At 44.0% G+C, this 27,858-nt stretch overlaps 1 protein-coding gene across 6 annotated transcripts in view; it reads right to left on the reverse strand.

Moving 5' to 3' along the window:
• The window catches only part of KCNJ14 (potassium inwardly rectifying channel subfamily J member 14), a 66,558-nt gene extending 51,910 nt beyond the window's left edge, over nt 1–14,648 (reverse strand). For 2 of the 6 annotated variants that reach the window (XR_012802266.1, XM_075605394.1), the window contains exon 1: nt 14,218–14,648. The gene's annotated coding sequence lies outside the window, so the exon portion shown is untranslated. The remainder of the gene's footprint in view (nt 1–14,217) is intronic. The other 4 variants (XM_075605391.1, XM_075605392.1, XM_075605395.1 and 1 more) reach the window with 3 other exon arrangements.
• Nucleotides 14,649–27,858: the final 13,210 nt, after the last annotated feature.

Consider the following 27,858-nt stretch of genomic DNA (forward strand, 5'->3'; position numbering starts at 1 on the left):
GTGTTTCCACTGCAGCAAGGGATTCTGGGAAATGACATGCAAATGAGCACACCGTGTCACCTTTTGCCTAAAAAAAAAACCATTGTTACATGGAGCCCTTATAAGCTAATGGATCAGAGGTAACCAAACGGGCTTAACCTTTATTAGTGAGCCTGGCTACCTCTTCACCGTCACAATATATATATATATATATATATATTATTTTTTTTAACTATATGCAACCTTTGATTACTTTTATTGACCACTCATTACCTAAGCTGCTGATTAATTTGATCAGCAAAATTCTACTTCCCAGGGTTTACTAAAGGGCTGTCTTTCAGTTTCAATAAATTTTCAGCAACAATGTATTCTTATATTACCGTACTAAGGTACTATTATCTATTGTTATAATTTGCAGCTCAAACTGCTGGGAATATTGGCAACAAACAGGAAAGTGTTGTAAAGATCTTGGATTGCTGGGGAGGGGGCTAAAACGTACTATAGAAATCAAAGGATGCTCAGTATATTAACGCTCATTAAAAATGGCATTAAGAGTTGAATTTAAAAAAAGTGGTCAGTATTATCTAATACTACAGAACTGATTTATTTAAAAAACCCACATGTAGGATACGGCATAGATACTCCTATAAAAAGCGGCTTGGAAAGGATGATGAACCAGTACAGTACAACACAAGGACTCCAAGTCCCACAAGCTGTTTGATAAATGTTTTCTAAAATCGATCTGAATCAGTCCCACCCAATGAGTCCAGTTGGTAACCTAGGACAGCGGTCGGCAACCTGCGGCTCCCGAGCCGCATGTGGCTCTTTCAGCACCTACATGCGGCTCTCCTCACTGCGCTGCTCTCGGCTGCAGGGGGGGCCCAGCCGCGCTGGTCAGGCCTCTTGTTGCCGCCGGCAACTGTTGGCATGCCTCCTGCACTGTCCCATGCTGGGCCTCTTTCATGCTGGTGTGCGCCGGAAGTGCGTGCTGCCACATCCGGCGTCACAGAGAGGCCTGGCGTGGGAGAGTGCAGGGGGGATGCCTGGTGGCGACAAGAGGCCCACACAGCATCGGCCGGGCCCCCCCCCCCCCCCTGCAGGCAAGAGCAGCACAGTGAGGGAGAGAGGCAGCAGCTGGGGAGTGGCAACCCAGGACAGTGAGAGAGGCAGGCCCAATGTAAGTGTGTATGTATATATGTGCGTGTATATTTGGGGGGGGGGGGGCTGTGTGTGTATTTGGGGGGTAGTATTGTGTGTATTTGGAGGGGTATTAATGGGTGTAACATTAACACTTAAGTTTCCTGACCAATGCACTGACTTTGCAATAAAGTAAAAGCAGTCAATCATGTAACAACTTCTGCAACATTGTAATCCTTATTTCATCATATAAAATGCTTTACAAATTTTGGTTCAAAAACCTATTTCACTGCCATGTAAGTATGTGTGTGTGTGTGTGTGTGTGTGTGTGTGTGTGTATGTATGTATGTATGTGTGTGTGTGTATGTGTGTGTGTGTGTGTGTGTGTGTGTGTGTGTGTGTGTGTGTGTGTGTGTGTGGTGTGTGTGTGTGTGTGTGTGTGTGTGTGTGTGTGTGTGTGTGTGTGTGTGTGTGTGTGTGTGTGTGTGTGTATGTGTGTGTGTGTATGTATGTATGTGTGTGTGTGTGTGTGTGTGTGTGTGTGTGTGTGTGTGTGTGTGTATGTGTGTATGTGTGTATGTATGTATGTATGTATGTATGTATGTATGTATGTGTGTGTGTATGTATGTGTGTATGTGTGTATGTATGTATGTATGAGTGTATGTAGCGTTTTCAGTGGCAACAAGTGTTTCATTCCTCTTTTTGGGCTTGGCTGTCTTTACAATGAAAGCGCTGACGATGAAGACATCAATGATACACCCCACAATGCACTGCAATACTAATATATAATTGATGTGTGATAACAATTTTTACATCACTCCTTTTTTTTGGGAGGGGGGGGGGTTAGGGGCAGCAATGTATATGAAATTGTAAAATTAACATTAAATTGGATCAGACTCCAGGCTTTAGAGACTGTTTGATTCTTAAAAAAAAACAAATGGTTATGTAAAATTACAATGTGTCCTCTGGTGTATGTGGGTCAAGTCCTTCTCATGGCTCTGGCCCTCGTGACTGCTGCAGACCTCGCGCGCACACACTCACTCTCTGCACAAGAGCTGCTTATGTTTCCATATAAAGCAGATGTGAAGCTTAGTGGCAGCAGACTAGGAATTTCATGACAATGTCATATCTAATCTCCGACAAGGTACTGTATCCAATTTGCATGTAAGGTCAGTGATGCAGCAAGAAATATCCATGCTGTTTTTCACATATAGACGGGAGCGTAAATTGCTCATAGTCTCTCTTCCCACGTTTATTTAACATCGGGAGGTTGTAGGATAATTCATTCTATATTTTAGAGGGGATATTCGAATCCGTGTGACTGCCTGTACCTCTGTACTATGTCTCTCAGCCCTGCTGATTTTGGTAAGCCTACGACCCTCTTCCTGGCCTGGCAATACCCAGAACAGTGGTTCCTGCACTGGCGGCTCACAATACCTTAGTATTACACCCTTAGGTTGTACAATCTCCAACCGTGTTTCATGTTCCCTAGGTCTAAGAGCTTCAGCCATCTCCTCTGGACTAAACTCCCCCTCTGCCCACCAATGATCCACTATATCTCTGTGTGTTAACAGGAACCGGATCCTTTGCATTTAGGGCACATATTCCTGAAACATGGGATCCCACCAAGGCAAGAATTTTACTGGGGCAGCCTGAGTAGAACCAGAACCGGAAGTAGTCTTGGATGATACCCTCAAAGTCTCTGATTTACATGATTTAGTCGAGTTGACCCAATAGGAGACCATACTCCCCTCGGTTTCATCCCCCTCAGAGCACATCTCAAAGTCCCAGTCCCTCCAGTCAGTAGAAGGCTTTAGGGTCTTCTTGCAACGATGAGCTTTTTCTTGGAGTATTTGGGCCTCTCATTCAATTGTGAAGTGGTACTGGTAGCGTCCAAGGCCTTAGATTCCCGCAAGTCTCGGTCAGAGTCCCCTGTCAGAGGCCTGCTCTTACCAGGTACCGCAAAGATGGCTGTAATCTCTGGATCCACAGTTTTCCTGCGACCCAGGGCCCTAACAAGATCCATGAAATGGTCCATGCTGGTTTTAGGTAGGGCGGTACTCACCAGAGCGGGCATCAGTTGTTTCTCCTCTGCCCTGGCGGTCGCCACCATGATTACGTCATCTTGATCCGGTCTCGCAGGATACGTGTAGAGGTCGATGTCCTGCACAGGAAATGCGTCGACATCCGGCTTCCGCCAAGGTGTGGCGCTGCTCCCCGCATAGCAGAAGGTACCTCCTCACCGGAAGTCTGCATCAGGTACTGCTGGAGGTAAGGAGGTCGACTCTCGCCGCTCCGCTGACTCGCCGAAACCCTGGGACTCCCTGGGTGGGATGCAGGTATGCCAACCAGGCCGCTGGGAACCGCCACCGTTGGGACACTCCACCGCCGCTCGGGCCGCACCATTGCTGTCATTGGTACCGGACTCCACCGTCGCTCGGATCACAGGTAAGCTCTTCATTTACAGCGTTGGTAGGGGTACACGCCGGTTGCCGAAGCACCACAGACCCCCGACCACTGCTTTGTCCTGATGAAGGCAGGGACAAATCCGTGAGTGAAAGATACTGCAGCATCTCTCTGTCATCAGCAGCAATCAGAAGGCAGCGTTTCAGCTCCTGCACCACTAACGGCAGTGGGCCCTCCTCACCCCGGGCAGACACCTTACCCCGGTTGGCGTCACCCCGGGCAGTCACCTCACCCTGGGCAGTCACCTCCTCACCCCGGTTGGTCGTCTTGGTTGGATTCCGGCTCACAGATCGTCTCTGGAACCATCTCTGGAACCGGGTCTGGAATCGGAGCACACGAGCCCCCTGGAGCGTCTGCTTGGGCACACGGGCCCTCTGAACCTCCATCGGTGAGGTAGTGGTTGCATCATCGACCGCTCAGGTCTTGGGGTCGGCTACATTTTTAGCCGCGAAGGCTATAGGCGGCATCAGCACCGGCTTCATAAAGTAGGCCCCGCACCATGGACACATTGCAGTCAGGCTGACATCCCCACCGGGGAAGTCACAATTGGGGCAGATACATTTCAAGTATTGTCTCCCATCTACTTTCACCACCAGGAAGCCTCCCGGTAGCCGGTAGTGAGAAAAACTGCAATTGCTGGCCCTGATCAGACTTGGCTTGCTGTGCAAAAGTAGGAGAACGGACAAGGTAGCTCCTCTCTCTCTCTGCAGGCTCTGAAGAACTGAGGGTGCGGTCGGCAACATCCGGCTCCTCCCTTTGGATAGACTTTCATTCGGCATTGGCTGTCACAGTGCCCTCTCCCTCTGGAGTTTAGAGCAGGGGCACACTGGAACAAGGCGTGACTTTGACTCTGCTCTGAGCCAGTCACAATGGATGGGCGCGGCTCCGGCTTTCGCGCCGAGCCCTTGCAGATCTTTGCAACAAAAATGCATGCAACCCTTTTGTAGGCAGCAAACGCGGTCTCCAGTCTTGGCAGGAGCCGCCATCTTGAACAGTGAAAGCCACGTGGTGCGTTCCCAGGCATGAGAACCACAATTTTAAGTGCAATCACACAAAGGACCACGCGGTCCTCACGATTCCTGCGGGAATCCACTCCTTGTAGGCCTCCACAGTGCTTGGTTTACTATCTAGCATAGATTTACCCCAGGTTAGCAAAGCTATTCCCAGCACGCTGCACTCGATAACAGTCCATTGTGAGCCCTCTGTAGTTTACTGTGTATTGACGGCTAGTGGTGCTGTGGTAGCCCTTCCAGCAGAGAGGTATAGGCACCGGCGGATCTGGCAATCCTGTGTGTTACCTGTTTCTCTCAATGATAGAGACAACTAACTAAATTTGGTGGTGCAACCCTTAAGTACAATGGGAGGAAGGTACCAGGTCTGAACCCAGGATTGGGTAGAACACAAGCCTAGGCCCACCTCCTCCCCTGTCACTAAAGGGAGCTGTCTGTGTAGTGAAAACCCATAATTGGTCCTGTCACTGCCTGCCCTTACCAGAGCTTGTATGACAGGGATGGCAGACTGGTAGCCAAAACCAGCCATGGCTACATATACATATACACACACATATATACATATACACACACACACATATATATATATATATATATATATATATATATATATATATATATATATATATATATATATACAGGAGTGACACAGGGGGTCTCCAGAGCTGAACTGTGTTAATTTCAGCTCCGGGGACCCCCTGCTTCCAGAGATACGTATCGCCGTAGCAGTGCCGGTATCTCTGTGCAGATTAAATGTCCCAATAACGCTGGCCAATAGGAAGCCAGAACAGATGACATCACGGCTTCCTATTGGCCCGCAGGACATAGGCTATTTAAAGCCGCCATTATGTTAGGCACACAGTTCTCTGGCTGCAGGGATACTGGCACCGATACAAAAGTAAGTACCTCTGGAAGCAGGGGGTCCCCGGAGCTGAAATTAACAGATTCCCAGAACTACAGGGAAATAAAATACTTTTGTACAAATGTCGCTGTAATATCTTTCAAGACCGCAAGTCTTCGGGGTGGGACATTTCATGGGTATTAATTCTTAATAATTTGCATGTCTGTAGAAGAATGTACATCCTTCCTAGCATCTAGCTTTCACCAGGACTAAAATCCATATTAATCCTGATTACTTGACCCGAGGAAGAGAGTAGAACTATTAAAGGCTTGTCCTAAAATATCAGTTTTGTCGCAATAAAAATTAAATAGCATACCTCAGTATAAGCAAAACCCATTTTAAATGTTTTTATTATTTAAACTAATCTGGCTACCTATGTAATCCAGGACTAAAACATATAGAAAATCTCAGCATCACATCATTCCACATTTAGATAGCCACCCGGTTTCATGAATAGATAAGTACTACTGCCAAAGTTATGCTTTTATAAATGCCAATTCCCAGCCACATATAGAAGCTGTAGGCCCTACCTTGCCACATGTTTCAGCAAATCAGAACGTGTAACAGTGGATAATGAGCTGTTGTTTTTTTGTTTTTTATCTTTTAATGGTTTTCCCTTTTCTCCAACATTTTATGTATAATTGGAGTGACTGCAAATCAGACAGCAATGTTACACATCTTCTCCGTGACTAATTAGAGCTAGACTAATGTATGATGCTACAGATGCCTCATGGTAATAACAAGTCAACACAGACTTTGACATTTTTAGCTTCCTACTGGAAAAGGACTTTGCTGGTAGTAAACTTTATCCAGCGTGTACAAAGAAATGAATCTTGGAGTCCTCATAACACCCAGACTATAGTGTGCTAACGAAAGCGCACATGAAATGAAACATTGCTTTGGGCCTTCAATCTGCTGGTTCAGAGGCCTGGTTCAGTGAATGTCCTCTTATAACACACTGTATTGATTTCTACTGGAACAGCAAAATAGATTGTTTAAAGTAGCAGTCTTCCCCCAAAATAATTTCTCGCATCCCTGAACTGGAGGGTCAACCGGAGCTCCGTGGTTCCCCGACATCCAGTCACCCACTGGTTCCAGAGCAACACTAGTTTGGGATAATTGTCAGCATTGTTCACACCACATTCATTCTGCGTTAGAGGGTCTTTGTAATAATAGATTTCCGACACAGGCAGCTTTTAAAGCATTAATCCACGATGCTCGATATTGCCCCCCGCCCCCCCCCCCCTTTATCTGAACTTGGGGAGGTTCCCAGACTTTCACAGACCTCCCGGTTTAGAGCTTTTATGCCCTGCCATTTTAAGGAGGGGTAAACTGACCTAACACGCGTTTTTGTGTATTATACATTCAAAGAAGGGAGGTTTAACTAGGCCTGCGAACCATCCTGATTTTTTAAGTAATCTCCCATCTCCAGCTGGTTGAAATGGGAAAATATCCTAAATTTGGCAAGGTTCTTCTTTGAGGTCACTTTTTTAAGGCCTTTGGTTGAGTTTAGCAGCATTGACCAAAAATGGATATGAAAAGAAAGACAGAAGGCAGGGCATCTAGTGACCAAACAATATGCTCTGAAGAGGATGATCACTGATGATGGCATATTGTCGAGTTTGCTAGCCAAGCATCACCACAGTGCCAGCTATCAATGGCTGGTAACCCTAGGGTAAGAAATCTGGAAAATATACATGCATAAATTAAATGTATAATATCGGTTTCTGTAACTATGAACAAAAGATGCATGTTCTGCACCTCACACGCAATCAATGGTTAATCATTGAAATGAGGATATAGCTTTATGGTTAACCTTCACAGCACGGGCATGATGTTAAAACATTAATCATGCTATGCAGGCTCATTCAGTGCATAGAAGGCAAATAGAATGAAAGCTGCGGCCTGAACGCTTCTGGTTGGTTTCCTTCCTGGGGCTGCTGCTGAACAATGCCCTGGGACAGGATCTATTGCAGTGCAGGGTTAAAGGTTAAATCTATAATACTCCCACCATGCAGTGCTGTAAAGTCCTGAATTCATACAACACTCGTACTTTAAAGCAGCAGTTCAAGCAATATCCTACGTGTGTTTTTTTTTTAAAATAAATCAGTTCTATACTATGAGAAAATACTTGTAGCATTTAAAAAAAATGTTTTAAAGACATTTTTAATGTTTCTAACGTAGGAAGCATTTCCAAAGTGACAGCCCCCTTCCCCTTCTGATAGGCTCTGGCTCTTGTGCCCCGCCCTCTCTCTAGCAGTGCACCAATTGTATCTAGTAACTGCTCGGTCACATAATATTGCTGGACTACATTGCCCACAATGCTGTGCAAGAATTGAATTAAATAACCCTGATTCAGTGATCGATTACAGGAGAACGGATCGATCTGCAGCTCAGCTAATCACTCGTCAGTGGGCAGATTGTATTGATGCACATAATGAATGGGAAAATATATATATATATATATATATATTTTAAAAACGGCAGCTTGAACTGCAGCTTTAGAGGGGAATTACCTTTATTAGTCCACAGCGGATGAACAACAAATTGGCCAGTGCCGCATTGCTGAGCAAATTAACAAGAGCAGACATGTACTCTCAGGGCTGGTTGATCATTTCCAAAGGTTTATAGTAGCAGTCCGTGCTGATTGCTCTTTGTGCATATTTCTATTATATTTACTTAAAGGATCTCACCTCGCTGTTTCAGGGGATGTTTCTATTTTTAAAATCTGATGTTTCGTCCAGGAGATATAAGCAGTTAAAATAAGTGTCTGAGAGGTCAAAGTGGGTGTCTCCGAGACGTACGTGCGTGCGTATATATAAATATAAATAACCACTGGGGGGATTAATTATGCTTTAAACTGATACAGAAGTATATGTATAAGCTGTGCTCTGCCTAAAATGTCTTCTGCTGCCAGGTGTGTTATGGAATAGCGCTACTTGGTAAACATGGGCCACACTCCCACCTGGCAAAATGTAAATTGTAATAGGGAATTCGCCCAGGCAAGTAGCAGCTTCCCTATCATATTTAACATTTTACATTTCATATTTTAGGCCAGACTCTGAAAGCACAACAACATATTACAGAATACTTCTGCACACTGCTTTTGATAGAATTATTCTATCTTTTTTTTTACGAGGGACTAATTATTCAACGGCTCAAATAATAGTGATGAGGGTTGAGTATTAAACAAGTTAACAATTGTTGCCATTTGCAACATTGGGACAACATTCACTAGAGTCTGACCAGTGCTGCTCAACTCCAGTCCTCAAGCCCCCTCCTCAACAGGTCAGGTGTTTAGGATATCCCTGCTTCAGCACAGGTGGCTCAATCAGTCCGTGCTTGAGCACAGGTGGTTCAATCAGAGGCTTAGTCTTTGACTGAGCCTCTGATTCAGCCACCTGTGCTGAAGCTGGGACACCCTGAAAACCTGACCTGTTGGGGGAGGAAGGGGGGCTTTAGAACTGGAGTTTAGCCCCCTGCACTAGATCACTTGCCTATTTACCCTTTGGAGACAGGCGCCTGCAATACAGGAGCAATTCTAAACCCATTCTGAGCTAAAAGTGCCCTCCCCCACATGAGGGAGATGAGGTGTACTCAAGAAGCGGTTACATAATAAGGTATATTGTGCTGAGATAAGTCTTATTCAAAATAATACTACCCAATGCATTTAATTTCTATTTCATTCCACAATCGTAATTCCTAAACAACAATACCACGTACAGGCACCCCGCACTGGCACTTGAGAGGCACACTATAAGAATATCCTATTATTCTAATATCCTGATTGAGGGTGCTTTCTAGGTTTCTCGTGTCTGTAGGTGTTCAGGGAGCGAATAAAACAAGTCCTAAAAAGAAAAATCGAACCGTGACATAAAGTCCAAAAATTGGCTACAGCATGGGAATATGAGTTATGAGCTATTAGGATATGCTACGTTTCCAGGCACTGCTACATTATTGATGATTTGTTTCGATTTTTGCATTTTCCAAATCACTCTGGAGAACCCTTTCCTGTATCTTCCCAGCTCCCATTTCAGCCAATGACCTGACCTACAATGACCATGTGATGTTTACATCAATAAGGGCTCTCCCATAACCCTGCCACATTACATCTCTATTATTCTCTAACTCTGATATATTTGCACTCTCCCCATTACACTTAAACTGTACGCATTTCAGTTTTACATTGAATTTATAACACATTGCTCCCTGGCTGCTAGATGACTCCAGGCAGAGAAGTGATGAAAGATGGCAATGTTACACTGTAATAATAATAATAAAAAATATAAATATATATGTTGTTATGTTAGCTGATCTGCTGTATAAGCTTTGAGATCGCTGTCCTTGAGAACAAATAAATAATATGCATTTATTGTGGGGTGTCGTGTAAAGATGATTGCCTCTATGATGAGTGTTATCTGTTCATTGTAAATTATTCATATATTTTTTTAAGTGGAAAAGGTTATTAGTAAAACCTAGAAGTGCATATCTTATTTTGAAAATCACGTGCTTGAAATGAAGACCCCTTTGTTACCAAAGTAACCTGTTTGGTTAGAAAAAACTGCATTTTGGGGGATTTCCCCATATTCTTTAACGTTCTATGTTTTGTAATATGTCACTTTAACCACTAAATGATTGGGGATGGAGAAAACTGATCTTTTATGTATCTGTCATGGAATAATCAAAGTCAAATCTCCACAGGTTTAGGCAAAAGATCTGAAGCTACACTAATAAAAAATCTCAACATACATTTTTGTGGATCATATTTTATTTAAAAAAATAAATGTTGTTGCTTATTATTACATTCTGTATTACAAGATTTCGAAATACAAGACAAAAACAAAAGAAATACACATCCACCCACTTTGTGTGTGTACTGTATATATTTTATACAGTACATTCCTATTTCTTTTCCGCTGGTATTATCATAGATATCATTGGATGAATAATTATATCAATTGCAGTCCTTGTCCATTTTTTTTTTCTATCCGCCAGTTTTATTTTTTATATATAATACAAAAGCATCAAAACAAATGAGGCTCCATTACTAAAAAAACGAACCTTTTTTAAGCTTCTATCTCCACAAAACAGTGTGTTTTTTGCCTTATTTGTGTCATTATAATGGGTAGCGAGCCATGTAAGCCACATGTTGCCATAAAGCGATGCTGCTGTGTTGAATCGACTAAAATACAAGATGGCATCCAGAGATAATTCTACTATGTCTCCCTGGTGAGATGTGGCAGAAATAAATATGGTGACTGGGAACTGCCCTCCCCCTAAGCCAATCAATAGTTCCAACACTATGAGGTGCTTTCAGTGGTATTATACAACTATGCATTGCTGGAGGATCATCTTGGTCTCAAATTCAATAGAAAAGTACAAGAGATCAACCCAGGGAAAAAACGATATTGCTGCATCGATTGTACATAGTGTTGTGTGCAAGAACATTACATGTTCAAGTTCCCTTGGGAAAGAATAGGAATAGAAATCATGCCAGGAAATGATCTGAGACGTCCTTGCAGATCTGTAGAGAAACGTCACGTTTTAATATCCGTAATTTGGCCTCTGTGTGCTGCCTCCTCTTTAATTTTCCAGCACTTTTGGGAAATACAAATGGTCACCACCTGCTTCATACCAGTGAACCAATGAATGGGAAACTACACTATGACGTGTGGTGTTGCCCACGTTGTATTATTTTTGGTCAATGTTTATGCTGGGAGAGGTCCCAGTAACGAAATAAACTACAGTAGATGAAGAAGTTATTGTTTGGCTGTTATAGTGGCCATTTTAGTCCTTTTTGGGACCATGTTCTCCAGAACTGAAATAGGATAGAAAGAAAAGGCTGGAATGTTGGATCAGCAGGTTTAAAAACATTTACATAATAAACAATGGTGTCTGCTGCTTAAAGTGTATTATCCTTACCAATGCATTGCAAGCCTCTCTGACAGTGATGGGTTAAAGCAGGAATAATACTGTATTGCCAGCAGTGGGAGGCATAAGCACAAATCATCTACTGAGTATATTTTATATGAAAACCCAAAAGGAAAACATTGCAACTCTTAATATCGTGACTGCAGACTCCCATTGGCCATCTGACTGCCACCATTTTACAAGCACTAGTAGAGAATCTCTCTATAGAACGCTGGCAAATTCTCTAAAGAAAAGAAGCTGGTGAGAGACAGGAGGTATACAGTGCAGTATATGTTCAGTGGAGGTTAAAAATTCTCCAAAAACAAGAAATGTGACTTCACGATGTATACTGTATGTACAGTAGCCTTATGTGTATTGTATATAACGATGCTACAGAAGCTGCATTCCCCCGTATCTGTCCTGCACACATGATGAAGTGAGAGGAGAAACGTGATAAGCCGAAGTGTGACATTTCCCAAAGTGATCCACTAATGTCTGTCTTTTTTGTGTCTGTATAATAATATCAGTATTTGATTATGGTTGTTCTGTAGAGTCTACAAGTGAATTATCTCAAGTTGAGGTTCTAAACATTGTAAAGGGATTTTCGATACCTTGTGTATTTAAGCCAGGGTGTGGGGGTTGGGGGGGGCAACTCCAGTTCTCAAGGGCCACCATCAGGTCAGGTTTCCAGGATATCCCTGCTTCAGCACAGGTCTTCGACTGAGTCAGATATGCTGAAGCAGGGATCCTGAAAACCTGACCTGTTGGTGGCCCTTGAGGACTGGAGTTGCCCACCCCTTGAATGAAACCCTGCTGCTCTGCAATGTGTTTGCAATGGCCATTATGATGGTGAAGAGGTCACTTCAGACTGTGGCTATAGCAAGTATTCCATTCTGTTCGTGTATCACTACTGTACTTTCAGTGACCTACTACAGAGTCGATGATTGAGAACTACAGGGCTGCTTTTTCAGTCCTATATTTATAGCTGAGCTGGACTGTCAAAATATTGTGTGAACGTTGTATCTATTAAAGTATTAACCCTTCAAAAGGCGCAGCCCATGTTTGCCACATATTTAGGTTGCGATAAAGGGGCAGCAGTGGCGCACACCTCCTGTAACATTCAAGTCGTTTATAATTAAGGACGGGCAGGTTTGTGGGTTCGTTCACAAGTTGGAGTCGAACTTGGGAACTCATTTTGGAATCCTAACGAACGCTTAGTGTTCCTGCACAACCAAAGCAGTTTTGTTTTTGGGGCAGGGGGGGGGTGGGGAGGGGGTTTAAGAACCAAAACACCAATGAAAGTGCCCTTCTTTCTCGTGTTGTGTTGGCTTAGAAAATGTTTATACCCAAGTGAATTCGCTGCGGCATTCCTTCTACACCACTGCAGTGATCTGTGCTAAGTTGTAAAGCAGAGTTTATATCGTTATTTTTAAAAGTTCTGTGTAAATCTTTATCTCGCCCAAATCCTATGACTGCTGTATAATTGAATAACTGTACTGTATATGTTCTGAAGATGTTACAAGGAAAGTGAAGGCAATTTAAAAAAAATGTGACTCCGTAAACGTGCACCATTAAAGTACCTCTTGTGTTTGTACACCAGTGTTTCCCAAGTTATCGCCAACCCCAAACTGTGACCCTAAAGTGGGAATATACCATTTTGCATTGAAATGACACCAGTCACATTGCAGCCTCTCTACACTCTGAAGATCTGTAGGCACTGCGTTTGCCTTCCTTTTTCTCCAATGAAACCCGCTGGCAGACAGGCCTTGAACGCCCAATAATAGTCTCTGTCAGCAGAGCAATTAATTACTGCAGTGTTTCTACCAACTTTGAAATCATTCGGAGACTTTGCTAAGCCTGAAACAGCTTTTAGAGTCCAAACGTTGTTCACAGCCATGAAAAGAGGCTGTTTGTATTTTGGGTAAGTATTCTAGATAAAACCGGTTTATTTCGTTTGTACGCAGTGATAAGTCTACTCATTACTGTGCTGTACATGCATAGAAAAAAACTGTATAGTGTAGGGCTGTATTAATACTGTATCGGGATAAAAGTGAGAATGGAATATCTGTACACGCACAACGCATGTACATTTGAAGCTTACATGTAAAAAAAAAAGAAGTACAACTGTTTACTGTCAAAAGTAGGAAGTTGAGTTTTCCGCCACAGTGATCATCAGCTCGATGATGGTGCCTGGGACATGGGGAGATGAGGTTGGGATGCTGGATTCCAAGCATGTTTGTACCTGCATCTTTCACTTACTAGTCCGTAGATTTTTGAGGGTTTTTCAGGGTAACTTTTATCGAAGTAGAGGAATCTTTAGAGCATTGCACTGCACAACAGTATATACTCCCTGTCTTTGTAGACCTTTGTTTATTTATTTAAAGATATATGTAAATGACCGTCCCTGGCTTAGAGCAGACCCTATACACAGCGATGTACTGAGGAAATGTGTATGCGCACTGAATCCCTGCCCTGTAATGTTGGTGCCTGAGGCACAGGGAGATAAAGTGACTTGCCTAAGGTCACAAAGATCCCACACCGGGATTTGAACTGTCAAAGGCATTGACATTAACACTGAGCTGCTCGTTCAGCCCATGACTCCTTTGTCTTTGTCTCCGTTTCTTTCTAAGCCTGTCTTTCTTCTAATCCCTCTCTCCTGACCTTACCTTTGCATGACTGCCTGTGTCCATTTAACAAACTTTAGGGAAGAAAAAGTCTATATTTGTCACTAGCATTCCAGCCAGCTTTATCCTCCTAACACAGGCATGATCACGTGTCTCATCCAATGTAAAATAATTCTTAAAAGAATCTTACCTGGGAATCTTAACATTTTCTTTCTATTCTTTATATGATTGATTTGTTCTCCTTTAAACGCTGAGGATAATCTCTTTAATGTTCCCCTCTTTTCCTGCTTGGTAAGGGTGTATGAAAACTCCTCATTTGCTCTGTCCAGTGTGTACCAAAAGCACTCTTTTTTTTTTTTCTCTCGGGCAATCAGTGTACTTCTGTCAGTCTCTTTACTTCACTTCTTCAGCCCTACATGTGGGAATTTCAGAGAATAAAATTCAACCACCACTTAGGTGGCTCAATCCTTTGATCCAATCATCGCTCTGCCCTAGGCCTCCAGCCAATCACCTTTCAACCCCAGTCCCTTATGAGGATGAGCCATCCTTAAGCAGGCTTGGAAATGACCGGAGTGTGGTCCCTCCCACTGCCTACTTACATTGGTGACTCGAAGTGTCTTGCCCCAGTCCTGATTGGGTTCTGATGAAATTCAGAACATGTTGGAGGCAAAGATTAGAGCTGGCTCCATCCAAAGAAGAGATCAATAAGCCTATTGATCAGAATAGCTACACACTGATGATTGCATAGTGTTTGTGTGGTATTTACTTCATCACATAGCATGAATGTGATGCTCTGATGCCTTTTAAGTGTCTAGATCAGGGGTTGCTAACTCTAGTATTTAAGGGCCACCAGCAGGCCAGGTTTTCAGGATATCCCTTCTTCAGCTCAGGTGGCTCAATTAGTGGCTCAGTCATTATGACTGAGAAACCTGTGCTGAAGCAGGGATATCCTGAAAACCTGGCCTGTTGGTGGCCCTTGAGGACTGGAGTTGGCCACCTCTAGAAGAACATATAATGGTGGATTATAAGAAATAATTTTATAGACATAAAGTATCCCATGATAGCACAGTATTAACTCTCAATCATTCAGATGCCGCACAATACTCCTCCTGTTTAGGCTGAGTCTCCGGTGGCCGCGGCTGCATGCGTGCCACACACACGGTACAGCCATCTATGGGGCAGTTCCCACACAAGGCGCGATGCGCGACTGCCTTTACCAAAACACAAGATTTTTGTCCTTGGGCGCAGCGGGTGAGCATTGGCCACGTCCCGGCGGCGGTTCAGTCAATGAGGGCGAATCAGCCGTGTAATGTCATAGACGTGCCCCCGCCACGCCTCAACGTCGCGAGTTGCTTGAAGTCTATCAGGTCGCGCTGATGCAGGGAACGAGCGCCGCCAGGCACCCCATCGCACGCGCATAGTGTGAACTGGGTCCGTGGCCTTAAGATATGTTGCTGCTGTCTGTATTTTTGTGTATGACCCCTACTCAAGCACCAAAAGGTGCACGAAAAAGACGTGTATTGAAATGGCATTTTTAATCCTCAATCTCTATTGTCGTGATGACTCTTTAGAAGAGTACAGTATGTATGTATGTATTCATGTATGCATGTATGTATGTATGTACAGTATGTACAGTATGTATGTATGTATTCATGTATGCATGTATGTATGTATGTACAGTATGTATGTATGTATTCATGTATGCATGTATGTATGTATGTACAGTATGTATGTATGTATGTATTCATGTATGCATGTATGTATGTATGTACAGTATGTATGTATGTATTCATGTATGCATGTATGTATGTATGTACAGTATGTATGTATGTATTCATGTATGTATGTATGTATGTATGTACAGTATGTATGTATGTAGATCTTTATTTATATAGCACCCACAGTGTACTCTGCACTTTACAAACACCATACAGTTACAGGGAATTATAATACAATAAGCGCTACAAAGTCAGACAATAGGAATGGAAATCCCTGCCCCGGAGAGCTTACAATCTAAGTGGTATGTTGGGAGACTTACAGAGACAGCAGGTGAGGGAATAAGTGCAGTAGATGGCAGTGCTTGGCAGCAGTGGCTGTGAGACAATCGCCATGAGTCCAGGCTATTGGGATGTTTCATTTAAGAGGGGGATTTTCAGGTTTTTAGGTTTGTCAGTAATTGCTAATCCAGGTGTTGTGACACTGTCGTGCGTCACAGCCCTCAGCCAATGTATAGGGCAAAGTAAGAGACTAAGAAAACGTGTATAAAGCTGCAAACAGAAAAAAAAGAAAACATAACCCCATCTCCCACAAAAAAAAACTTTTTAAAACATTAAAGATTAAAACAAAGTAGACCAAGAGAAACCGAGCATAAAAAAATAGTAAAGAATATCTGAAAACCGATACTTGTTTTTGCATTCATGTAGCAATCAACAAACCTTTATGTTGCACATCATTTTGCTCTGCAATTCGTAAGGAAAGGAGACGGAATGTGCATTAGAAACTGACCGCTGATATGAACCACTTGGGCTCACCTACTCAGATCCTTTTGGCTTCTTTCATATTTATGATCGCCTTGTGTTTATCTAAAAAATAATAATAATTTCCTTGCTGCAGTATTCTGTACCACCTCGGTTTGGAAGCTATTCTTTGGACATACCACCCTTTCCTTGAAGAAGTACTTCCTCTCAGCTAGTTACCCTGCAGATTTAGCGTATGAGCTCTTGTTCCGGCAGTTCTTTCCCTGAAATATACTCCCCTCCTGAACCTTGCTGAAACCCCTGATATACTTGCGTTTCTCCCATATGCCACTCTCCCTTCTTTACTCGGAACTATACATGTTGAGGTCATTTAGTCTTTCCTGATACTTTTTAGAATGAAAACCACGCACTTCCCTTTTTCATGTCGTTGAGGAGATATAGGCAGTAATTCAATATAGTCCGAAATACCCGTTCGGGGCTGTTATCGACCGAAAGTTTGATAAATTAACTATAATGGGAGTTTGTGGCCAATAACAGTCATTTTGGACTATATTGATTAACTCCCCATAGTCCTCACAAATAAACACAGTACTGTTAGTGAGGTCTTATCAATTAGCTATGAAGCGTCTTTACTACTTCTCTTTTCCTCCTGCTAAGGCCTGTAATATAGAGCACGCTGTTGTATGTTGTAAGCGGTAGCGTGCGCGGATAGGGGGTGTGGCTATAGACATCACAACGATAGCCGCGCTGTGATTAGCTTGACAGTGTCACGTGGTGCGGCAGCAGTGAGAAAATATAATTTTTTGTGTATTTGCTGTGATCTACCGTGCCACTACTTACGGCCGTGGGCGCACGTGGTTGAAGTATAGAACGCCAGACCTGGACACAGTCAATTGTAATTGACGCACATTATATTACACGCCTAAACCTTTCTCTATAGCAGAGCTGCGCAAACTGGGGGGTGCAAGATTTTCCATGGGGGGCGCTGAGGTTGCAGGGGCCCTGCGGTCTTCCCCCAATGCATTTAAATGAAATGCGGGGGGATCACATGAGGCCTCTGCAACTTCCCTTACCTTGTCTTCGGTGCCGTGTCGCCATGGCAACGTGGTGTCAAATGACGCCACGGGTTCACATCACGTGTTCATGGCAACATGGCATCATTTGATGCCCGAGTCACGGTAAGGAGGGGGGCGCGAGCAGGGGGGAGAGAGCAGACAAGGGGGGCAGGCTGAAAAGTTAGCGCACCCCTTGTTACGCTTGTGCTGCCCGCAGACCAGACCCGTCCCCTGAACTGATGTGGGATGTATAGAGACACGCACCCGCAGCGGAGAGAGCGTGTCCGGAGTGTGGTGGTAGCGTAGCCGGCCAGGAAGTGTAGGTATAGTAAGATAGGTACTTGCCGGATCCGGGGTAGTAGAAATGCCATAGTGGGTTCCATAGCCGAGGGTCGAGGATAGGAGAGGTACTAAAGCCGAGTCCGAGGGTCTTAGGGGTCAACGTAGAGAGGTGGAAGCCGGGGTCGAGAGCCAGAGAGAGTAATCAGCCAAGCCTGGGTCAAAACCTGAAGGGAGTACAAAACGAAAGCAAGGCACAGAAACCACAACTGCTCGAGAGGAGACTATGCAGAGCAATGAGCCAAAGGAAGGACGGGGGTTATAAAGGTAGGTGGTCCAATGGAGGCAGGGTTCAGAGCAGGGGTGTGCCGGGGAGCACTCTGTGGTTGGACGTCATTGTATTTGGTTTCCGGGAACAGCTGTGCCGGGAACGTGAGTGCGGATGCCGGGGGCGTGGCTAAAGGCAGAGTGCAGTGAATAAATTATAGGTGGAGACACGCGCTCTTTAAGAGTGAGTTGCGCGCGTCCCGGCAAGATGGCGACTGCCTGCGAGTGTGCTGGAGGTGGGTGAGCGGCACCACGGCGGGGATACTGCCGAAGGGAAGATGCGGCAGTGGCACCGGACCCCGCGGCAGGCAGGGGGGAGTCACGTCATGGCGGACGTGACCCCTGATTCCTTACACCTCTGCTCTATACAACCCAATATCCTGCTGGCTTTCCCCATTGCTTTGTTACATTGGTTGCCTCCTTTAGTCAGCTGAAATGCTGACTCCCAGATCCCCCTTTCATTTGTAGTGATTTTTTTTTTTTTAAATTGCCATTAATACGTATTCTGTTTTTCGATTTTTGTGGCCCAAGTATGTGATTTTGCACTTCTTGGTATCAAATGGTATTTTCCACATGTGACCATTCCTCTAATCTACCTAATTCATTCATCATTTTGTTTTCCTGGAGTGTCACCTGCAAAAGGACATGCTTTCTCTTGCAGACCATTTCAAATATCACTAGGGAAGGCATTGAGCAGTACAGATGATCACCTTCCCTTTCTCTGAGTTGATTCCATTTGTTACAAAATTGTAGCTTATACTGTGGGTGACCACAAAACCGGGACAAAGGTCACGCAAGCCAAAATGGTGAGCACCGACTGTGCATGTGTGATGAGCGTTTACCAGCCACTTATGCGCATGCGCAATTGGTACTTGCCGACTGCTCGTGCCCATGTGCAATTGGAGCTTGCCACCTGGCAAGTGCCGATCACGCGTGCACACAAGCGGCCGGAAAGTGCCAATTGCACATGCCCGTATCGCAAATATAAAAACCGGGACGGTGGCCAGAAAAGTCGGGACCCGGGACAAACGGCTAAAAACTGGGATTGTCCTGGCTAAACCGTGATGTCTCATCACCCTACTTATACCCCAACAAGTATTTTATCCATTTGCCAACTTCAGAATCCAATCCCAGGCATTGCAATTTGTTTATTACTCTTCCATGGCTTTACTAAAATCTAGGTAACTTATATGTACTTCTCCACGATGATCTGTTACCTTGGTCACACATTACAAAACAAAACAAAAATCAATCTAATTAGTAAATACATGTTGCCTGGGATCTTTTAAATTGCTGGATTTTAGATATTTACCAATTTTCCCCCACTTCTGACGTCGGGATGCTGACCTGTAGTTCCAGTTTTTAGGTGGGACTACATTTGCCCTCCTCCAGTCATCTGGAGGAAGACACTTGCAAATAATGACTTGTTAAATAGGCTTGTTAGTGGTGTTATAAGCACCTCTCTGAGATATTTCAATATCCTTGAATGTACCCAGTCTAGCTGTATTGACTCATCCACTTTTAGTTTTCAACGATCCATCAGGATTTCTCTCTCTGTCAATTGTCTTGTCTCCACTTCCTTCCCATTTATATTCTTGGTTGAATCTTAACTCTGGTCCCCCCCCCCCCCCCCCTTCATCTGTTAAGTAAATATTTTTTTGTTTAGGTTGGCTGTTAAATTGTTGTCTCCCGTGTGGCTTATTAAAGTATTGGTGGATATGGTCTCCAGTTGTTTTGCTCCCGAAAAAACATCATTATTAAAATTGGCTTAATGAAAAATACTTTATGAATCATTGATATCCTGCTAAGTAGCACGATTGGTTCGTTAATAGCCACAAAGGCAAAACTTCACCCTTAAAATGAATAAATGTACTTATTTATTTACTTTTGTGGTCAGCGGCCTTTACAATGTTTGTAAAATGACTACATTTACTTGTTTTTCCTTTTATTTCAAATCCCCTTTTTGGTTCTTGCCATTCCTTGCACTCTATTGCTTTTTCTTTTCTCTTTTCGCCTGCTCCCCATATCTCATACCTTGTTCTGCACATCTCCTAAAACGGTGACATCTGTCCCTTTGCTTTGCAGAGCGGAGATTGCGATAAAAAGATAGAAAGGGAAATCGATGAATGGAAAATTCCCTCGGGCGTCATTCACCCTCCCATCACGAGTCTGATTTTACTAATGGTCTCAGTCACACACGAACACTGATAAATAATAAAACTCGTTCCTCCTTTTTGCCTTTTATGCCTGCCCACAGAACTGCCTCTTCCAAGTGCAGTAAATACACTGGGAGAGGAAGAAGTAATGTCCACAGAGAAGACCAGGTATCTTCAGTTGTGTCCATCCAATGCACAACACTGCAGCGTATGTTGAAGCCTCGTGCGAGAGCTGTAACTAAAAAACCTAGAGAACTAGCTATAAAAAGATTTATACTTCGGCCTGATGAAGCCAAGTTAATTATTATCCTGGCATTTCTAGACAAAGAGATGCAAAAAAAAGATTAAATTGCTATTAAAACATCAGTGAGTACAGGGACTCTAGTTGCTTCTGTTCAGATGGCTTCAAACAGTATTTCTAAACCTCTGCTACTTACTACTATTAGTGCTATTGTCAGTTACGTTACTGTAAGTGGGGTGCTTTAGCATCGTTTTTTTCTTTTATAATGAAGACTGGTATGGTCACGAGGATAGTTAAGTTAAACAGTTCTTTTGGTTCAGTTCTCTGACTAATCTATAGGTAAAACAGTATGGATAAGAACTAATATATTTCCAGATCTTTTGCCACATTCCTTCATGCAGCATGTTCGAGAATATTAGATATATTGTGTTTGTGTGTGCGTGTACAAACACACACACACACACACACGTTTATTTCTGTATTAAGAAAAATTCTGTCCGGTAAACCCAGAAGCTGACATCTTCACGTTCCTGAAAGTGGATTTGCATCAACTTAGAGTTCTCACGTCTACAAGAGCAGAAGAACCTACATCACTTCCCAGCTAGTTACCACTTTCCATATGTAACTGAATAGAGCATAAAGACTCTTGTGTACACAGGTGAGGTTTGGTTGCCCACACGCACACACTCATCCAGTTTAACCCCCTCAACCTTAATAGTTTTGTTGCGATGGCACAGATCCCAACCTCCCCGCCCCCCACCCCTCCACATTTGAATGATTTAGCTCACTGCTAGACAATGAAATACTTCTCATATTTGAAATATATAACATCCCCGATAATGCAATTAAAGGAATCTTTGCTCTCCCTTTTCCTCATGGTATTCCTCCTCTAACAGCTGCCTCTTCTTCCCATTGGATATTTGACGTTCTTCTAGTCTGGTTGCTGAGAATCCTAGGCATTTCTTCAATGGTTGGCCTTTTACAAGTAGTAATGTCAGATGTTGGGCAGCAAGAAATTTATGATGGCATACGAAAGCTATTATAAGCTTTTTGTCAGATTTTGAAGACACTCCAGGAACTGAATTACTATTGAGCTAACTGATCTGTGTGTTTTATACAGATTTAAAAGTGAGGAATTAAAATGTTTATTCCATTCTGTGCGTGGAGAATTAGTAGTACTGAGAAATGCTGCTAAAACAAGCCCTTAGACATTCCTGCAACAACAGATTACCATATTGAATGATGTACAGTACTAGTCTGTTCAGGAAAGGGCAAATGATACATTGAATAGTGTTGCTGATTCCCAGAATCCTGTTGCTTCTCCTTGTTCTGTGACTGTTATGAGATGAGATCAAGGCTGAGAAGTTAAAATCACATTTTGTACGTATTTGCTGAGCATTAATTCACCATGTGCAAGGTATTTCCTTTTACTAATGTAGGTGAGATTGGTATATTTGAAGCAGTATTTACAAACTAAATTCCCTGTCATGATGACATCCGGTGGTTCTCCAAATGTTCTCTTCTTAATTGTAGTGTCATATTGGTCTCGAAAAGGTTTTAATCCCTCAGCATATAATTCATTAGTTTGAATAATGAGTGGCTTGTTTTGGTAAATATGACTTTTATATATATTGTATTGTATTGTATTGTATGTCTTTATTTATATAGCTCTGTCTTGGACTGATTGCAGGCTTTCGTGCAAACACTGGAGCACCGGTAATTGTATGTTTTTTCTATTTTTGAGGTGTGCAGCATCACTTTATTTGTTCTGGACTTTATTTATATAGCACCATTAATGTACATAGCGCTTCACAGTAGTAATACATGTGGTAATCAAATAAATAACAGATAATATAAATAACAGATCATGGGAATAAGTGCTTTAGACATAAAAGTAACATTTAGGAAGAGGAGTCCCTGCCCCGAGGAGCTTACAGTCTAATTGTTAGGTAGGGAGAACGTACAGAGACAGTAGGAGGGAGTTCTGGTAAGTGCATCTGCAGGGGACCAAGCTTTATGTATCATGTGTTCAGAATATCCACAGTATATATATATACATATGTAACGGTTTTTCTGGACCCCTCCTGACCCACCCAATCTCAGATTGGCCCCTGTGGTCTAACCGGTCCCCATTTCATGGTTGTGTCTGGTGGTGCACCTGTTGGCTACAGAACTCCTGAGTGTCCCGCATGATGTTGTTATGGGGATATCAGCAAGACAGGCGCTGAGGTAGTGTGCTGTGAGTCTTACCTATATCCAATGCCGCGCTTCCACCTCATCAGGATCTCTGTGTCCGTAGGGAGATGGTTCTGATGAGGAACTCCTTCCAGGTGCCTTCCTCTGCTGAGTAACTTCACACTCACACATGTGGGTTTTGATGAATAAGGGCATCTTTATTGTCAGGGTAGGCAACTGCCCCTCGCAGCAGTCAGCTCAGCCGCTCATTCTTTTACAGCACTCTCCTTCAGAAGAATCTGCCCTCCCAATGGAGTTGGATCACCTCTCCCCTCAGGGAGATCACCACCTGTGCCAGGTCCCTGGACACAGTGTAGGCACTCTCTTTGTGCCTGTCAGCCTTACGGCTGCAGACCTTAAACTGCTTAAACACTTGAACTTGAACACACTCCTTGAACACTCAGTCAAGCAGCACACGTTTGGTACTAGGTGGCGAGTAGATTTTTATGTGTGGCGAGTAGATTTTTGGTGATTTGTCAACCACTGGTTATTATGTCCTGATATGTAAAACCTTAGAATTCAAAGAGTGTGTACTTTCTGTTTCACACAACTGTATACACACACTTTTTTTGACGATCCCTAGAGATCCAATATACCGGCCCAGCACGAGGGATAATCACATACATTTGGTTTATTGGGTCCAAAAAATATTTATGTGTATGTGTATAATATATATATATATATATATATATATATATATATATATATGTATGTATGTATATATATATATATATATATATATATATATATATATATATATATGTATATATATATATATATCTACTATATATTTCTGAAAGTGTCCTATGTGTCCGGGTCTGTATGTGTCTCCCTGTGCCCCTCCCCGTGTCCCTAGCGGCAATCTCATTGGACCTTGGGCCAGGCCAATGACATTGCTCCCTTGGGCCGCCCGCCCCCGCACACCTCTCATTGGCCTGAGGCGGAGTGAAGGGCGCACACACACACACACACACACACACACACACACACACACACACCACACCACTATACACACACACACACACCACTATACACACACACACACACACATCACTATACACACACACACACACACACACATCACTATACACACACACACACACATTACACACACACACACACACACACACATCACTATACACACACACACACACACACATCACTAAACACACACAACCCCCCCCCCCCACACACACACACACACATCACTAAACACACACAACCCCCACACACACACGGTGTTACATACATTAGCGGGGCTCACAGTGTTAGCAGCACATCTCCCGCTCTCTTCCCCACCGGTCCCGGAGGCTCCGCCTCTTCCTCCGCCTCTCCCTCCGCCTCTCCCTGTTTCCCGCGCTTTAACCCCCCCCCCCTCCACGTGGGAGCTGCCGGACGGGTGAGGGAGCTGCCGGACGGGTGAGGGAGCGGCCGGACAGCTGAGGGAGCTGCCGGACGGGTGACTTCTGCCTTTCACCCGCCCACCGCTCACACCCCTGCGCCACACAGCCGCCGCACGCACTCAACAGACACCCGCCACACTCGACACACACCCGCCGCCTCTCACCCACCCCACACACTCGACACACACCTGCTGCATCCTGCCCCTACACAACAATATCACTGACCAGCTGTCACCCGCACTCGCCACACACCCGCCGCCTCACACCCTATCAGGACCCCGACCCACAGCCAGCACTCACTACCCATGCGCCACCCGTACTGAACACCCACCTGCCGCCTCACACACGCTCACACCCTAGCAGGACACACGCCTCACATTTTCACATCACTTATGTCACCAAAATATACATTGTACTGTGGTGTGTTTACAATAAACCATTTTTATACAACATCGTATTACATTTTCTTCCATCTTTCTTTTCAACATTATTATCCAACCTTTCCAACAAATACTCAACCTATTGTTCCACCATTTATAAATAATACTACCTATTACGCATTTACATCCCGGGCAACGCCGGGTCTCTCAGCTAGTATATATATATATGTACAGTTCAGTTTGAAAATGAATTGAAATGGATTGGAACTGATTGTCAGTGAGTCTCATAGGTTTGGAGTCAGTCTCTGTAAATTTTAGCATTAAATTCTCTTAGATCAATTGTGTCTCAGAATTCAGTACTTTACCTTTACAATATATATTTTGGTACAGAACAATCACATGGTATTTTCTTGGGGTCCTTCGACGTGAGATAGAATCAGAACTGGCTGACTGTGTCTCATAATTGTAGTCTGTTTTCAGGAAGTATAAGACGCCATTGTTTCATTTAATTGCAGTGCTTCTTGGTACTATACATTGACACATGGAAGTCGCTGCTTGGAATATATTCGCCTGCGGAGGAAATGTGGTGGGGATCTCCTGCCAAGTAGCTTTTCAGAAAGGAAATTCCTTTAACCCAATTGCAGTCAGACATCACTTCGATGAGCGGCTCAGCAATGCATGACAAACCTCTCTGTGCATGAAGGTGTTAAAGGAAATGTGCACGTTTTCAACGTTTTAGAAGATTTCACAACAGAATAACAGAAGGTATCCCGTGTCCCCAGCGTGTCCCGTGTCCCCAACTTAGTTTTAAGCTTTTCACTGCCAGACAAACCAGCAACCCCCTTTTCATGTAATTTTGGTTTGATAATATATGTATGTTTGTATGTATCTTTATCAGTTTTATCCGCTCTGGTGTGAATTATGGTTGCCAGGTGTCCAGTATTGAACCGGACTGTCCTGTATTTGGACACTGTCCGGTAAAAAAAATGAGCGCTAATACTGGACATGTATGTGTTTGGTATTACCTCTCTGGACATGTATGTGTTTGGTATTACCTCTCTGGACATGTTTGTGTTTGGTATTACCTCTCTGGACATGTATGTGTTTGGTATTACCTCTCTGGACATGTTTGTGTTTGGTATTACCTCTCTGGACATGTATGTGTTTGGTATTACCTCCCTGGACATGTATGTGTTTGGTATTATCTCCCTGGACATAGTGACCTGACCGGCTTGGGGGGACACGGGATTTCGCTGAGCAGGGAGAGAGAGTAGGGCTGTGGCTAGGGGGCTGGGCAACTTCTTCCATCCTGATTGGCTAAGCAGCAGCCAATCATGAGGAGTTGTCAGGAGCCTGGGGGTGGTGCCAAGGAGTGGAGGAAAGGCCATGGAGCAGAGAGTAAGTCTCTCTTACTAGTGGATACAGAGTACCGCTACTTTTTTCCTTTTATATCAACATTTACAGTTTCACAGTCAGTCCTTGTAAATATAAAGGATCGTTTTGCAAAAGGAGAGAGAGAGAGAGAGAGAGAGAGAGAGAGAGAGAGAGAGAGAGAGAGAGAGAGAGAGAGAGAGAGAGAGAGAGAGAGAGAGAGAGAGAGAGAGAGAGAGAGAGAGAGAGAGAGAGAGAGAGAGAGAGAGAGAGAGAGAGAGAGAGAGAGAGAGAGAGACTATTTTTAATAACCACTGCTTATTTCAGCCACTTTGACATGGGTATTAGTTTAATATATTATTGTCCCTGCTGAGGTGAACTATAAGATGGTAACCCAGCTACTGAAGTGTCTGTCCATTGTGACATGGAATAATGTACACCTAATATACTGCAAGATTCATAACATGGTGCATCTGGGCAGCAAAATGTGGTTAGTCGTGTTTTGACTGCTGCTGGCCATATTTGTCATGCACACATGAAGCTTGCTGTTGTATTTGGATGATCACCACTCTTCGGGTTTTGTTAATAAATTCAGCTTTGGTTCAGGTCTACAGTGACACGTAGGGGCAGGTTTGTGCAACAGCAAAGTCTGCTGAGAAAAAAAACACTGCTCTCCAGTAAATCAAATTAGGTTCAGTAAAGCTCTTCAAACATGGCGAGTTCAGTGGCAATGACCCCATATACATGCGAGCTGGCAGGTTCAGGGTAGAGAAAGGGTGTTTTTTTTTTTTTTTTAAATAAATAAATAGGATAAGAACAGAGCTAAAATTTTATAAAAACACAAATGCAGTTAAAGCTTAGAGTACAATACAGATGGATATTTAAAGTCCTGAAAGGAGAGGCGATGTTTGAACTGCCTGAGTAGGACACCAGGGTTTAATGGGACTGTCTCGCTAATGGCCAAATGGAACTAATAAGTTATGCATTTAACCGCTTCAGTGCTGTAGGGTCCTGCCACCTCCGTGGCCACAGCACCCCCCGGCAGCTTCCGGATTGCTTGAGTGATCACATGATCTCAACGTCATTCCGGTGACATCGACGGGAAGTTCTACCCCTAGAAAACGAGCATAGTGCCATCATGTACAGGGTACGTCATAAGCGCCACTGACTTCTGCCAGCCCTCATGACATTCGCTCCATAGGACACTAAAGGGGGTTAACAGGCTACATCAAGAACAGTTCGTGGCCTGCTAAACCCGAAGCATGAAGTGTGTTCCTGAAAGGCCCACTCAATATAGGACACTACTAACTCTATGCAAGAGACTGCCAATTTAACCCTTACTATGGAGAAAAGTAGAAGTACCTCCCCACCGTAGGAGTGAGAGCTAACAGGGGATGACGTCCAGAATAATATGTTTTGCCACAAGTTATGTCAAGTGAGATCTCCATACCTGTGAGTCTTACCAGGGACACCGACAGGTGGGGACAGAAGGGACAAGTGTCCCGGGCCCGGCTGCCAGTCGTGGCCGGGCCCCGGCTCTCCATCAGATGCAGGCCTCTTCCTCACTGTATTCTACGCCGAACTTCCAACCTCTGGCGGCGCGCGATGGGCCCCTCTGACGTCAGCGCGCCGGAAGTAAGCTGGGCTTCAGCTTCTGGTGTGCGCTGACTTTGAAAGCTCGGCATGGGACACAGAGTGAGGAGGCCTGCAGCTGATGGAGAGCCGGGGCCCGGCCAGCAGTTGGGCCTGGCCAGACCAGAGGTCGACCCCCGCAGCCACCGGGCCCAGCCTGACCATCCCCAAGGAAAGTCTACTTTTTTATATATGTATTGGGGTGGGAGTGGGGGGTCTTTTTATATGTACTGGGGGGAGTGGGGTTGTTTTAATATGTATGGGGGGAGTGGGGG

Source organism: Ascaphus truei, chromosome 6 (assembly GCF_040206685.1).
Source record: "Ascaphus truei isolate aAscTru1 chromosome 6, aAscTru1.hap1, whole genome shotgun sequence".
Classification (NCBI taxonomy): domain Eukaryota; kingdom Metazoa; phylum Chordata; class Amphibia; order Anura; family Ascaphidae; genus Ascaphus; species Ascaphus truei.